Source organism: Artibeus jamaicensis, unplaced genomic scaffold (genome assembly GCF_021234435.1).
Source record: "Artibeus jamaicensis isolate MK-2021 breed Jamaican fruit bat unplaced genomic scaffold, CSHL_Jam_final contig_354, whole genome shotgun sequence".
NCBI lineage: Eukaryota > Metazoa > Chordata > Mammalia > Chiroptera > Phyllostomidae > Artibeus > Artibeus jamaicensis.
This window is the reverse complement of record NW_026521803.1, coordinates 3,040,127-3,053,655: the sequence shown is the minus strand read 5'-3', so window position 1 is coordinate 3,053,655 and position 13,529 is coordinate 3,040,127. Positions and strand designations below refer to the sequence as shown.

At 36.2% G+C, this 13,529-nt stretch overlaps 1 protein-coding gene across 3 annotated transcripts in view; it reads right to left on the bottom strand.

Annotated features, from left to right (window-relative positions):
- Positions 1-13,529, bottom strand: part of DLGAP1 (DLG associated protein 1) — an 856,099-nt gene that overhangs the window by 739,577 nt on the left and 102,993 nt on the right. For all 3 annotated transcript variants that reach the window (XM_053664366.1, XM_037150738.2, XM_053664367.1), the window contains exon 2: positions 998-1,149. The gene's annotated coding sequence lies outside the window, so the exon portion shown is untranslated. The remainder of the gene's footprint in view (positions 1-997; positions 1,150-13,529) is intronic.

The window sequence follows — 13,529 nt, the reverse complement described above, 5'->3', positions numbered from 1 at the left end:
AAAATACTTGAAAACTTGAGACACATTGCAGGTGAATACGCATTGCAGGAGGCCTAGTCCATAAATATCTTTCTCTTTATGTCTAAGAGGTGACTCACCTTCAATCTCATGCATTTGGGATGCAGAATAGCTTGCACGCTTGAGAAGAACCTTCAGATGATCTTTTTTCCCCAACATCTGTCCACCAAACATACTCATGTCATGGCCAAAACCCCTATTTTCATCCCTTAGCTTCTGCTGTCCTCAGGGCAGCCACTGGAGTGTACTTCTAAGAGATGGAGTCACCTTTGCTCATCCTCTGCACGTCCCCCATGTTCTCCCTGCAGTAACTACTCCTATTCTTTCCTCTGATTCCGTGTTACCATCTTTTTCCCAGTCTCAAACCTCTGTTATTTAAATTTTTTCTTGCTGTTGTTCAATTACAGTTGTCCCCGCTGTTCCCACACCAAGTCTGTTTTGTTCATTAACCTGATTGGAGTGACTGAAAATTTAGTATATTGGAACAGAAAATAGTGACATTGAGGAGAAGGTATGCAAAAGTAAGACTATAGGTACGAGAAAGACAGATACAGAAAGCTCAGGGAAAGATTTGCATAAACATCATCGTAACCAGTTTCAAGAAAATAGCCTTTCTATTTTGTAGTTATTAGTTTTATAGCAGTAGAAACAACATAGACTGTACTCATTACACGTTTCATAAAACTGTTTGCAGTTATATTTTAAAAGAAAATTATTTGTCATTATATTCCCCTTGCACTAAAGGTCAACTCTCTGGTTTTTATAAGTAATAAAAATACCTCTACATACATAAGCATATGCTTAGCTCATCAGTATTTTAATCCGCACATCTTTTCGCAGCAAACTGATTTTCCCCTCCACCATGCATCTACTCAGGTAACATATAACTTTCCAATTTATAACAAGGCAGAAAAACTTGGAACTGGTCATGACATCAAATATCACTTGCAAAACAGTAAATGTATTTTCAAACTCTTACCAGTCTTAGTGAGTCGTGTTCTCAGCTCTGCAACTCCATTAATCTGGGATTACATCTGAGTAAATGGAATGTCTGCGGATCCTGTCAAAGTGTCCCAGAAAAGGTGTGAGCTGTGATCACAGGAGGTGCTCCAGAGCACCATTCACCATGTGCTGAAATGCAAGGGGACAAAAAAAAAAGAAATGCAAATCTGTTAAAAGAGCTTCCTAGTTACCATTTCACTATGATTTATACCTGTTAAGCTACACAAATAGCAGCCTTACTCTTATCCTTCAACTCATAAATCAGAGGCAGGCTAGTCAAGTCATCAAGAGCATGGGTTAGGTAACCAAGTTTAATGTCACCACTCAGCCAAGGAGCACCCCTTGCTTTTAGGACAAGCTGTTTAAGCCCTCTGCAGAACTGTGAAAAGAATAATTAAAGTCATACAAGTTAAGTAGTTTAAGCAGTGCTTACTAAACAGTAATTACTTTATTCCTTCCCCCATTTTTTTTCTCTTCTTGGTTAAAACTTAGCAAACAAAGCAGATACAATGCTCATTTATTGAGCACACAATATAGAAAACACTGAGTTGTGTTTTATATTTATAGTGACATAAAGTATTTATAGTAACATTCACCACCATAAAAATATAACTAAAAAAAGGCAAGTTTTTCAAACTGTTTCTTGTTAAACTTACAGATTAAGACTATTCTGAAAAAAAAGACTATGCTAATGTCAATTTGATAATAATTACTTTCTCATTATAAATTTATCGTTATTAAAATCTATAAACAGTATAAAATAAGTAAAAGTGTTTAATAATAATTCTACCATATCATCATAATAATCGCTGGTAATATAGCCTATTTTCTCCTACAATATTTTTCTATGGTTATTTTTTTTCTGGAGACCACACAATACTGTGTGTCCCATTTAATTTATGCTATAAATGAACAGCTCAGAGTTTAATATTTTGTAGACATTTTCTGTGTCTGAAATGCAGTTCTGACCCAACACCTGATCGGCTAACTTGTGCTGTTTCTCCAGGAAACCTCATAGAGGGTAACTGAGGAAGCCTCCGCAGCTCTTCTTCCCTCTAAGACGCCTGCGTGTACCGATTCCCTTATTCACAGCCATGTTCCCAACACTGGCATATTGTCTGTCCCTTAAGGAGTCCTCCATACATATATATTGAATTGATTTGAATGCAAAATGTTAAAAGATTTTGGAGTCAAATGTATCACCCTTTGATGACTGTATTTTTAAGCATTATGTCCCTTCTGGAAAGTTAATACATGTTTAATATTCTTTTTCTCCTTACTTTAATAATTTGTGCTTGTTATGGACTGAACTGTACCTCCCGTTAATGTGTTAAAAACCCATTGGGAGGCAATTAGGTTTAGATGAAGTCACGGGGGTAGAGCACCCATGACAAGGTTGGTGCCCTTTAAGAAGAAGAGAGACCAGTGACTCCCCTCAGGACACAGTGGAGAAGTATTTATCTGCAAGCCAGGAGGAGGGCAAGAAGTGAATCCACCTGCACCTTGATCTGGGACTTCTCAGGTTTCAAAACTGTGAGAAATAAATGTCTTGTTTCAGCCACCCGGGCTGAACGGCATTTTGTTAGAGAATCCTCGGCTAAGACAATGCTTTTCAATATAAAACTATTTAACCCATGTAAAATGCATTAATGTACTGCGTGAAGCTAAGGATAAGTAAGTTTTTCTTTCAAATTCATAGTCTGACACAACATCTTTTGTTATATATTAAATTCTTCAATATATTTATCACATATCCATCTTTTAATACATTTGTTATATTTCAAGTTTCAAGTTATTATTTTGTTGTAATATTTCATCAATTGTTTTGCTATGTACCACAATTATTGCTGATTTAAATTACACCAAAATCTGATTGTCCCCACTGTTTTTTAAATACATTTTCATCATTATGCTCACATAATTATTTTTCTGAATAAATTTCATTAACATTTTTGTCAATTTCTCAAAATATCCTAATGAAGTAGCTGGAAATTTCACCAAATATGAATTTGGAAAGAAGATACAGCTTTATAAAATTTACTTTTTCTGCCTAAGAATACAGTATGTCTATTCAAATTTTTAAGTCTATTTCATATCTCTCAGTTAAAATGTTAGTTCTCTTCATAAGATATATTTCTCTTGAAAATCATTCCAATAAATTATAAAGATTATTGTGAATGGTATTTCATTTTTCCATTATAGTTTCTTATTATTTCTATTTTTTTCCTCCCATTCTCCCTTCTTTTCATTCTTCCTCCCTCCCTCCCTGTTTCCCTTCGTCTTTCTCTTTTTTCTTTTTTTCTTATACAAATTTTAGTATAACAATCCAGAAAATTCCAAATCATAAATGCTCATTATACTAAATATTTTACATTAAACACACACCTGAAACAAGTATCCAGATCAAGAAACAGAACATTACCAATGATACCCCCTTCTAGTCTCTCTTTCCACCCACAGGAGTAAACTGTAGTCACTTATAACACCATAAATTAGTTTTTGATTTAGTTTTTATAAATAGAATCATAAAGCATACAGTTTGAACATTTTTTGGTCTGTCCTTTGTGACACTGTTATATGTCATGTCAAAAAAGAGAAAATAGGACTAAAATGAAGTCATTTGTGCTAAGTCCAAGTCACCAAACTGAGATTTAATACCTAACCTTATTGCAGTTTCAGCCTCTCCCAGGAGTGTAATCTTAACCAATCAGTCTGGAATATCCTGGGCAGCACTAGAATGGTCATCTTCCAGACAGAGCCCCAGTCTCCCCCTAAAGGAAAGTGACCTTGCCCGAGATAATCTGCTCTTTGTTCGTTCCTCCTTCCTTCTGCCAATAAAAGTCTTCCATTTTGTAGAGCTCCTTGGTGCTCCTTTCTGGTTACCAGATGGGAGGCTGCCTCATTTATGAATGACTGGATAAAGCCAGTTAGGTCTTCAAATTTACTCAGTTGAATTTTGTTTTTTGAGTAATGAGAAATACATATTTGGTTTCCTTTTGCCCCTGCAGAGAGTTAGCAAAATTCTTGTAATGTCCTAAACAGTAAGAGCAATGGCATAATCTTTTGTTACATGTAGTCTTTTGTTCTCAGATAGCTCCAATACTTGAGAAAGCTCCAGAATGATGAAGGTGAAGGGAGTGTCTTGTTATTCACAACAAGCCTCTTTCAGTCACATCTGAGCTTTTGGTCATGAGGTACTTTTTGACAGGGTAAAGGGTAGAGGTTGGTTGCTGAGTATACCATCCATGTGTTTATTGGGCTGGAACTTTCAGCCCCATGCCTGGACCTCCAGGGAGGGAAGAGAGAATAAAAGTAGAATCATTGCCAATCAATCATTGAATTAATCATTCAATCTAATATGCATATGCCACAAAGCCTCAGTAAAATCCCAAAGGATGAGGCTAAGAGAACTTCCAGGTTGTTAAGTAAAAGCCCTTCCACAAGCTGAAAGGGTGATGCACCCTAAACTCTAGAAGGCCAGAAGATTCTATGTTCAGGACCTTACTAAACCTCACCTATATGCCTATAATCTAGCTATTAATTCCTATTTTTAATATCCTTTGTCAAAAACGAATAATTTAGCAATTAAATGTGTTCCTAAATTCTGTGAGCCATCCTATCAAATTAATCAAACCCAAGAAGAAGGTCATGTGAACCTCCAGTTTATAGCCAGCTGGTCAGAAGCACAAGTGAAAACCTGAACTTCCAATTGGCATCTGAAGAATATGGGGGCAGTCTTGTGAGCCCGAGCCCTTAACACGTGGGTTTTAACACCATCTTATGGTAGATAGTTAAATTGTAGGACACGAGATGGAATCTGAAGAATCTGAGAAATGTTTAGTGTAGGAAAAACCCCACATACCTTAAATACTAAGAATGTTAGTATGGTGACAAGTATTGAGAGTTAGTAAAAGGAACAAGTATTTTGTTTGTTTTGTTTATTTAAAACAGGTCATCACTTAGATTGAGTACACTTTCAATGAGTACGTACTCAATGAGTACAGGTCATTGCATTCCTATGAGTAGGAGGTCTGTCTGGGAAAAGGTCCAGTTATTGTTAATATAAGAAGAATGGTTTGGGCCACATTGATGTAACCTGGCAGCCAAGGAGAGTGGACTAGAATGCACATATGTGAATAATGGTACCTTCACTGTACTAGTCAGTGGGGGCAGTAGACACTCTTGAGTGAGCATGTGTACTGTGTGGCTGTGGCATTCAAAATGACTGAGTGAGTAGAGCAATGAATCTGCATCAAACTTTGTGTTAAGCTTGAACATGCCTCTGCAGAAACTATTTGGATGATTCAAAAGGCCACATCTATAGTCAACTAGTGACTGGAAGCTTCATCACTGCAATGCATCCACTCATGCATCATGTCTCAAGCAGAATTTTTTGGCAAAGCATCAAATCACCCAGGTGACTCAGTGCCCCTAAAGCCCAGATTTGGTGCCCTGTGACTTCTGGCTTTTTCAAAAACTAAAATCACCTTTGAAACAGAAAATATTTCAGATGGTTATTTAGATTCAGGAAAATATGATGGGGCAGCTGATGGCGATTGTGAGAACTGTGTGAGGTCCCAAGATGCCTACTTTGAAGGAGACTAAGGCATCATTGTCCTATGTACAATGTTTCTTGTATCTTGTATCCTTTTCAATAAATGTCTCTATTTTTCTTATTACATGGCTGGATACCCTCTGGTCAGACCTCATTAAGTTTGTCCAGCTTGTTTGTTTTTCCTTATTGCTATATGGTATGATTGTACCATAATATATAGATAATATACATAAATAAGTGTGATTTATTCTAGAAATACAAGGTTGGTTCATATTAAGAAATTGATTAGTATAATAGGCCATATAATTATCTACACATATAACAAAATTTCAACATTCCCTCATTATTAAAACACTCAAAAAAAGCAAATGAAGAACACTTTCTTAACTAAAAAATATTTATATTTCTCAATTCTAAAACCAGTGTCTTTTTCAATGGAAAAACACTAGAAGTATTTCTTCTCAGATTAGGAGCAGGGAGGATGCCCAGTAAATCCATTATTATTCACTACTGTACTGAGAGTATTAGCAAATATAATTAGACAAATAAATCAGTTAAAGGTATGAGAACTGGTAAAAAGAGGTAAAACTATTTCTACTTATAAATGATATGGCATTTATAAAAATGTCAAAGAATCAATAGCACTACCTGAAGCAATGATACACTTTAGTAAAGTGACAGAATATGAACAAATATTCAGAAATTAATAGCTTCCATACACATTGTATTGTAAATATATAACCATACTGAAGGGGATGAAAAAGGATAGAACTAACCTAAGCAACATTCAAAACAGTGTTTTGATTGCATATTCTAAGGCAGGGGTGTCAAACTCATTTTCACCAGGGGCCACATCAGCCTTGTGGTTGACTTCAAAAGGCTGACATAATTTTAGGACTGTATAAATGTAACTACTCCTTAACTGTTAAGGAATTGAAATTACATTGGGCCCTTTGAAGGCAACCACGAGGCTGATGTGGCCCCTGGTGAAAATGAGTTTGACACCCCTGTTCTAAGGCTAAGAAGAGAATTTCTTGCATACATACTGTACTCTAATTATAAACATTTGCTTTTCACAGAGATATGAAGTTGCAATTGGGAAACTACTTCATATGTATTTCAAACTAAGTAAATAATTTAACAGATTGATGATAATGGGAGTGGGGAATGTCAATGTTAAAAAGAGGAGCTATTAATAGTAGAAAGAAAGCTGACTAGAATGGACCCTTTGGTGTTGAACTAGAATAAGACATATCAGTATGAACTCATGATTGTGTGTATGTGCATGAGTGCATATCTATAAATAGTTATGCAACAGTCATCCATCAGTGTGTGTGTACTTATGTCCTACCTTTATCAGGTGAGAGACCTAGAAGTGATGGTGAAGATCGATGAACATACACAACACCCAGATCTTAGTTTCCAAATACCCTTCGTCAATACAATGAACCAAAATCTTTGGAGAAATGGCCAATTTCAGGAATGAGGCAGAGATAAGCGTGATGAGGGAATGGGGAAAGATGAGCCTGCGAGGCCCTGTGATGCCAGAAAGTGAGTAAGCCCTCAAAATTTGCTGGTATGTCAAAAAGATAGAGGGGCCTGTCTGAAGGAGCGCCCAAAGGCCAAGTGCATGAAAAAGTGAACAAACTAAATGACAATAATTAATTTCATTTCATGGAGTAAAATATATATATTTTACTATAGGTCCATTAGCCCTTATACGAACCACAGGGCCTGATCATGGCTGGATATATTGCTTTCCTAAATGTCATAAGGTAACACCCTAAAGGCAAAAAGAAAAGGTTCAATTATGATCAACAATTTCTAGGGAAATACATGTATATTCAATTTGGAAAGGCAAAATAATAAAAATAAATTAAATCTGGCAGTTAGGATACATTCCAATTATCTAGAAAACTTATTTATCACCCTCTGTTCAACGCCATCACCAGGTAAATGAGATATTATTGTGCATACACACAACGTCATTTACAGATCCAGGGAAAAAAATGAGGAGCTGCAGTAGGGCCTTTCTGTAATCATAGTTTCCCCAGAACTTAGGTAGAGTTCCTTAACTAACAAATTGTTTTGTCCCTTATACTGGAGAGGTCCTCTTTTGACTTTCATTCTACTGTATTCAAAGAATAAACAAAGTTTCCCAGTTCCTCTGAATTTAATTCTTTCTACAGCAATTACCAATGTTTCTTTCCATTTTTAGGTCAGATCTAATTACTGAAGTATTATAACCCAGGTAGGGCCATGTAATTATCTTACTAATTAATGCTCTTCAGGAGACTTTGTAATCAATATGGGGCAATCTGCAGAAATAATGACCACTGAAATCGTAGCCCTGACACATGCTGGAGTGAGCAGACTCAAATATGATCCATTTCTTTAGGAGCTTAGCAAAAAAATGAAGAGGGTAACCAAAATAACCTGCAGAAAAGCATAGAGATTATATGGGCTCATAACTACAAGGAAATGCCACCTTAGCAGACAGTCACCAGTTCTGTCTTTAAGGGTCTCTTCAATAGTGACGTGAACACCACAGAAACAAATATGATAAAAGAAGAATTACATAATCTTGTCTTCAACCAATTGTTAGTTTGTTGGCTGTCGATTTAAACACCGCCACAGGCTTCTAATGGTTGGCAACTCACACTGTGGAAAATGTCACTGGGCTTTGCTAGCCTACTAGCTGTGCTCCACAGAGCAGAAAATTAAGCCTGACATATTTGGGGAGGAGTTTTCTGGTTTGTAAGAATTTATAAAAATAGCCACACTTATTTATTTCAGGGTCATACTTGTAAGTTCTCAGGAGTGCTGAAATAATTTAGTTTTATTATGCATGCTGAAAATCTTAGCTCACTCTAACTCAATATCTATCTAATGTTTTTTTAGGTGAATAGATTTCTGTTTCTAACTTAAAAAGATAACATACATACACAGCACAACAAAGTAAAATATAAACTTATAGCATTTGAAAAACACAGAATAATCAATATCTAAACCATGTGTTTCTGCTTTAGTCTATTCTGATTCCTGTGAATTAGTCAGAATAAATAATCACTCACAGAAATATTAGAGTTTCATCATGAATAACCTAGATTTGACATATAATGTAATCATTAATTTAAGTCATATTTGGCTATACTAGACCCAAATTTATTTGGTTTATTTTATACATTTTGTTTGAACTATGCTATTTATTAGAAATAATACCCTTCTTTAGTAAGGAATTTGTTTTGACATATTTGAAACATTTAACTGCATTTTTCTCTCTTGTTATAAGCAATAAAAGAATCACATTTCACAGAGTTGCCATGGCACACTTACTTTACAAACCTGGAATAAGACTCCAAGGTATGAAAATGTGTCCAACAATAAGATCATCATCGAAGAAAAATATTCATAGTACTTTTTCTTGAAATGTTTGCTCAACATTTGTAATAACATCAATCCCCTTATTTAATCACTCAGAAGCATTTGCCAAGTTCATCAAAACAAAGATCCACATCCCTATTTCCTGACAGATTTCTTTCTCACCCAAATTTGTTGCCTCATGCCACCTGAAAGAGAAAAACCGTAGCAGGCGTCAAGATTCTAACTGCAGTATGACAAGCCCATATCATTATATATGCCAAGAATTCCAGCCTTCAGAGAAAAATGCTCCCAATTTGCTTCCTTTCCTCTGCATCTCACCCCTCGTGTTTGTGCAAAGTTAGCAGTTTCAACACCACTTTCTTTTACCAAGGCTCATAAAGCCATCCTCTCAGCCTTTTACAAGTCCTATTGATCAAGCTAATAACATTTACTTAGAGCCTGCTAAGTGCGAGGCTCTGTTCTGCTTGCTGTGAGGGATGCATTCACACACAGGACACAAAGCAGCTTTCCTTAAACAGAGATAAATGCCCTGTGATTCCTGTTTGTTTTAAAAAGTAGCTTGATACCTAAATTCCCATCACCTCTTAGCGGTCAAATAATATCTCATCCATTTCAGCCACACTGGTCATCTTGTCTTTTCCATAATCTTTTCATTTGAATTAAGAAGAGCCAACATTCCCCTCCCCCAAAACTACCACCTAGAATTCTGTACACACTCTTGCTTTTTGTCCTTAAAACATACCCTCATAAGCAGTATTTCATGGAAATGGATAGGCTTTTATTCTTATTTGACTTAATGTTTTTTTAGTTGCTGTTCAATTACAGTTGTCCCCGTTTTTTACCCCTTCCTCCCCTCTGCCCTGCCAGTCCCCTCCCAAGTTTTTTTTTTTTTTATCAGTGATCCTCTGTGTGCGGTAACATCAAATCTCTTATTTAATCACTCAGGCATTTGCCAACTTCACCAAAACAAGAATCATCTCCCTATTTCTTGCTGGAATTCTTTATCACCCAACTTTGACTCCTCTCGTGTGACTCTCCATTTCTCTCACCTACATGGCTGCAAAACTCCCAGAGCAGAGGGACTTGTGACTTTCTGGCCCCTCAGCACAACTGAACATTAATGTCCTCTGTGATCACTATGACAACCATCAACCTGCAATTGCAGGTGCTCCTTCACTCCCTCTGGAAAGTCTTCTAAGCAAAATTGCAAATCAAACAGCCATACGCCAAATACAACGACCAAATACAAGAAAGCGAGCATTTGGACAACATTTCTGGGTCTCAGAAACTCCCCTGTTTTAAATTATAGGTCAGAAGTTTATAGCATTTAAAATACAAATCACAATACACTGAAGCTTTCTGCTGTTCAACGGTTCACCCTCTGCCTGCAGAACCCAGGGCTACTTATCACATGCTTTGCTTGGTCTTGTTTTTCTTTTCAAGGTCCCAGGGGATAGGTTGGCTCAAAAAAGGCTTCCTCTGAGCAAGGAGCAGCAAGTCAGGACACCTTGTGGATCACCCTTCCTGAGCCGACATGTTTCAAATGACCTGAAGTGGTTTTATCTCTTCAGTCAGATTACAAGTAGCTTCAAGAAGGAGCCTCGCACTAGAAAAAAACCAACACAGCACAGCCTCCTTCCCGTCCCCAACAGCCTGCAGCCTCCTGTGATTGGCACTTTCCAGGTCTTGCTTTCTCCATCACAAGATTATTTTCTCATCATTATAAAAGGCTCTCTGCTGACTTTTGTTCTTTGGTCCTTTTTTCTACGATGAGCAAATTTGGCTTACTGAAACATTCATTCAGGCTAAGAATGAGAAGCATTTTATATCCTAAAAATGGGGATATCTTGACCTCTGTAAGATATTTTAAATATATAATACATACATAAATAATATATAAGACATATAACATTTATTATTTGTAAATAAAATTTATTTTATATATACATATTTTCCAACTCTGTTTTTCAGTTTTTTTTCTATCCTGTAGTTTAGCATTGGGCTTATCGTCATTTAACAAGCTTATCTCAACTTATAGGCATTTTGGAGTTAAGTATTTTTTGTCCCGCTGACAAACTGATAGATAAAAAGATACAACAAATCAAATTTATAAATCCTGGGTTGTTGCTAACTGCCATCATAGTTACCTTAGAGTTTGAGTAGTTTTAGTTCCCAGATGTGTACGACTTGGATGAATGTACCTTAAGGCTGAGGCATAAATAAAAATATTCACCGGCTATTGCTCCCACCAGTGACAGGTATGGGGGCCCTGTGAAAAGCACAAGCTGGCTGCCCTGCATACCATCAATCAAGTTGATCCCCACACCTCCATATCAACTAAGAACAGCCTTCTCTGAAACAAACATCACAGACATGTGTGTGTATGTCACAGAAGTTGCTCGATATTTTAAAATATGGGCAGGCTTTTAAGAATCTTCAAGCTACCTAAGAAGAAGCTAGAGGTGCACATAATCTCCAACTTTTCTATAATTAATCCCTTCTCTAAAAAAATGAGAATGGCTAAAAATAAAAAAATGACAAAACAAAATTCTTGTCAGGATGTGGAGAATCAGGGTCACTCACACACTGCTGGTAGGAATAGCTCAGCCACTCTGGAGAACAGTTTGGCAGCATCTTCTAAATCTAAACAGGCACTTAACATAGAATCCAACAACTGCACTCTTGGGCATTAGTCTCAGAGAAATGAAAACTTATGTTCACATAAAAACCTGCACACAGAATGTGGGAGGTGGTGGGAGTGGGGGGAAGCCAGGGGAGAGTAAAGAGGAAAAATGTGTACAGCTGTAATTGAACAACATTTTAAAAAAATTTAAAGGCAACTATGTTATCAAGTAAATAAAAAACCCTACACATTAAAAAAACCTGCACACAATTGTTCAGAGCAACTTGCTTCATAATAGCCCCAAACTGGACACTGTCCAGATGGCCCTCAAAGGACACATACATACCATGAAATACTGTTCAGCAATTAAATGCAATTATTTGATAGGCTCAAAGCTTGGATGAATCTTAAGAGAATTATGCAGAAAGTAGAAGTTAGTTCTCAAAGATTATATGCTGGAAGATTCTATTAATATAACATTCTTCAAGTAACAAAATTATACAGGTAGAGAGCATGTTAGCTGTTGCCAGGGTTAGGGGTAAGGGACGTGCGGCTTGGAAGGGGTAGCACAAGGGAGCCACATGGTTATAAAAACTTCTGGATCTTTTTTGTTTATGTATTGTACCTATTTTTATTATAAAAATTGTTATTCACATTTTGGAATTGCATGTATTAACATAACAATGGTGACCCCCTAGTCAGGTACTTAAGTGTACATAAAACTTTCCCATAGAATATCTGCGTCAAATTGTATCATTTCAATGCTACATAATTGTTATTGAAATATGTGGTTCATTATTTAATAAGAAATCTTAATAAAATCCTGAATAGTCCCTCTTCCCTCCCTGCTATTTGCTGGTGGTAGCGAATAGGTCTGGCACATTTTAAATCTCTCTTGAGTAACATTTTGTTTTCATTGACTCTGAGATGGAAATTTTTCTCTGCATATCAACACTGTTGAGGTTAAAATGCATCATATACAGTTGATGGCCTCACATATTTAAATGGAGAACTTCGGACGTAAAATAGCAGTGCATCATACAACCAATGATAGCTTTTTTGAGATGAAATACAGTAGAAGTCATCATCTTTATAAAGAATCTGTTTCTTCTAAATCAGCCACATGTTTATGGTTTGAATATGATAACCATTCTCAGATTGTATACGCATTTGAATTCTAAACAGTTTGAGAAGAAGCTCCCAATATCAGAAGATGCAAATCTTTTGCTTTGTGGGACAGTGTCCAAACAACTGAGCCACACTGATCAGGGCCACTCCTTATTTTTTAAGAAATTCTCAGAATAGATTAAGAACCTCTCAGTTACCTCTACAAAAGTGAACTATTTCTATCTCATAATAGGAGATAATATTACTAATACCAAAACACTTTCCATGCATATTTCTAGAGGCTTTATCTAAAAAGTCAACAGTGTTTCTGATCTATGATGCCACAAAGCAAACACAGCACAGACAGAAAAGTAATCTCATAGAAAAAAATAATTTTTGCTCTTTACTTTGCTAATATGTAAATTCTATGTAATAATTTAGTATACTGCTCTTGTCACCAGTATTCTCATCCTGCAGCTGCTGAACAGGAATAGTGAGAACTGCACTAATCTAGTACACTGGCATTTCCTTTGCTGACCTAAATTATAAATGACTTGCTTCAAGACCATCAGGCAAACTAATTTTAAATACCAATTATGTCTAAAATATACTTAGTTATTCAGAAGTAGCAATGTAGATAGATTAGAAGAACTGGCATAGTATAATTTCAGCAAAAATTAGAAAGCATATTACCTTTAGAACTATTAAAAAAATAAACCAGTTAGGAACATAATCAACAAAAGAAAAAAACTAACAAAATATAAGCAGAGTCACTGAAATTAAGAACAATCTAACAATAGCCAGAGGGGGAGGGGGATACAGTGGGGAGAAGGGTTTTCA